The sequence below is a fragment of the Limulus polyphemus genome, unplaced genomic scaffold (assembly GCF_000517525.1).
Source record: "Limulus polyphemus unplaced genomic scaffold, Limulus_polyphemus-2.1.2 Scaffold970, whole genome shotgun sequence".
NCBI lineage: Eukaryota > Metazoa > Arthropoda > Merostomata > Xiphosura > Limulidae > Limulus > Limulus polyphemus.
This window is the reverse complement of record NW_013666580.1, coordinates 278,609-281,462: the sequence shown is the minus strand read 5'-3', so window position 1 is coordinate 281,462 and position 2,854 is coordinate 278,609. Positions and strand designations below refer to the sequence as shown.

Genomic DNA, 2,854 nt, shown 5'->3' with positions numbered 1-2,854 from the left:
TTATCCACCTGGCCATGCCGGCGCCATACAAACTGATTAAATCAAACTACTCACAAAGAACTACAAATCGATTCAGTAACAATCCTTGCTAATTAAATAAACTGGTCTCGTAGTTCTTACTTGTAAAGGCTATAATTCATTGGTTCATCAGTTGACTACCCTCACTATAAGTGATATTTTTGGCCATAATCCCGTTAATATGTTACGAGGTTCGTCCAACAATGCAAAATAATCTTTATAATAAAAATAGATTTTTTTGTTTGATGAACTTTCGTGCCAAACTACTCGAGGACTATTTTCGCTAGTTATTTCTATTTTTGAAGTGATTAACTAAAGGAAAGCAGCTGGTCAACATCACCCACCGCCAACTCTTAAACTACTCTTTCTTTATCAACGAATAATTGGATTGACTGTCACATGCCGTGATATTCAGATTACCTGTCGAACGCCCTAAACACCAGGCCAAATAAAAAAATAAATAAACACCATAAAAATTGATCAATTAAACACTCTATCCGATACTTTTAATGAAAGTAACATTAAACAGAGAATGGAATATACCTAATTTACAGCACACACAAACACTAGTTTTTTTTACTTCCTGCACTGTCGTAGAAGTAATGTTTTTATCGAGATATGTTTAAATCATTAAATAAAGTAACATGTGATAGGTTAATAAATAGAGCCAAAATTAAAATGAATAAAACAAAATGATAATTTCGATGAAATTGGTAGAAGAGCTCAGATGGACCCCCAAAGATCGAGTTTAAAATATTCATGTAAGCAATAATCAGAGGTCAAATTGGACTAATTATTTGAATTTGGCAGCCATTTCAATTTTTACTAAGTGGAGCAAACAAAAAACAATTGTTATGTTTAAAACTTCGAATAGCATTGTTAGTTATGTTAGTAGCCCATATTTTGCATTGGAAATGTCTTACCATCTCTGTAAAGCCAATAACTGCCATACAAGGAAATAATTAAATATAATGTTGGTTATTTTATTTTCGTAAACCAAGTGTTACAAGGGAATTTTCATGGACTTAACACTTACAAGTCACACGCTATTGATATCATTGCGTGCCTTGTTTACTGTTAAGCTAAGCAACAACAAGTTATTCGTATAACATGAAGTACTATTTACGACATGTCTCTTTCCAAGCAAAAGTCTGATTGAATAATGTTAGTCCAAAAATCATTTACAGGAAGCTAGGCAGAACAGGAATGACATTTAGGGAGGAATAGAATTTGGTGCCAGAACCGAAACGATCCGCAAATAGTAAGGATAAAGTAATTCCTATACATGGAGTGATGCAGTGAGCACCTCAGAAGTACATTATTTGTCTGTTGGTTGATGGGAGCTTGATAACGTCATCAGCAGAACGGCCACCTTTGAGTGACTTCTAGCATACATTATTTGTCTGTTGGTTGATGGGAGCTTGATAACGTCATCAGCAGAACGGCCAACTTTCAGTGACTTCTAGCATACATTATTTGTCTGTTGGTTTATGGGAGCTTGATAACGTCATCAGCAGAACGGCCAACTTTCAGTGACTTCTAGCATACATTATTTGTCTGTTGGTTGATGGGAGCTTGATAACGTCATAGAACGGCCCACTTTCAGTGACCTCTAGTATGCGTTATTTGTCTGTTGGTTGATGTGAGCTTGATAACGTCATCAGTAGAACGGCCCACTTTCAGTGACCTCTAGTATGCGTTACTTGTCTGTTGGTTGAAGGGAGCTTGATAACGTCATCAGTGGAACGGAACAGCCATCTCTTGGTGACATCAAGAGTACAAAACTTGTTTATCGGTCAGTGAGAATTTGATAATGCCATCAGCGGGATGGCCCACTCTCATTAAAACCATTCCTGAGCACCAACACGATGTCTCAACCGACTGCTGTTTTCAACAAAACTGAAAGTGACCCCAGTTAGCAGATACACTTTACGATACCATAGCTGTCTGTATCTAGTGAACCAGATACACTAGGAAACATAGACTTCCAGCCTGCACGAGATAGGATCTACACGAGACCAGTTTCCATAGCAACACAAACTTGAACAGGAAGAGGCGCGGTCTCTCTGGCTCTTTCCCTAGTGATTTATCATACAAGTTTGCCTGCCGGATTTGTTGTGTAAGTGAGCTTTTAATTTTTGGTTACTTTCAAATTGTAATTAATCAGATTATATACATCTATATATTTGTGTATACGTAATTTCCTAACTTAAACTTTAATTAGGTGATGAGTGTCTTCGTTTCCCTAACTTTTTACTGTGTTTTACAAAATAAACAGTGGCATTGAGAGTATTATAAATTCAACAAATAAATATATGAAGTTTACCGGAATCTTGTCGCCAGTAAGTGTAATGTGTAGCTGTGATGAATCGTAGTTGCTGAAGTTTTGGACTGAAATGTTTAATGTGTTATAATTCAATTAACTCCTGATTTTATGATTGTTTCCTACTACAGTTAACGTTTGAAGACTGTCGTGTTCCTTTATGGTACATCTGAAACCGCGTCAATTTGAATTTTGAGTTTGAGCCTGTTTATGATATTTTAACTGATAGTAGGAAGGTTTGTGTATGTTTAAATGATAGTGTATTAATAGTGATCGTATTGTTTAAGCTTATACAGACATAGGCGCAATATTCTTTCTTGTCATTTTGTAAACATTTGAAGCTTAAATTTTAACCTACTAAGTTTTAACTTTGAGTTTAAAGTTATGCTGTAAATAATCTGGGACCCCATCATGCAAAAGAGCCTCTTATTTTGCATATATACTGTTACGTCTCCGTTTGTTAATTAACTTTCCGTAACTTCGTTCCGATGAAACTTTAGCGACACAAGTCTT

The 2,854-nt window shown here is 35.8% G+C and overlaps 1 protein-coding gene across 2 annotated transcripts in view; it reads left to right on the top strand.

Annotated features, from left to right (window-relative positions):
* The first annotated feature begins 1,110 nt into the window (after positions 1 to 1,110).
* The window catches only part of LOC106461489 (clotting factor B-like), a 58,991-nt gene continuing 57,247 nt past the window's right edge, over positions 1,111 to 2,854 (top strand). Inside the window, exon 1 of one of the 2 annotated variants that reach the window (XM_022388460.1) lies at positions 1,111 to 2,137. The gene's annotated coding sequence lies outside the window, so the exon portion shown is untranslated. The remainder of the gene's footprint in view (positions 2,138 to 2,854) is intronic. The other variant, XM_013921313.2, reaches the window with a different exon arrangement.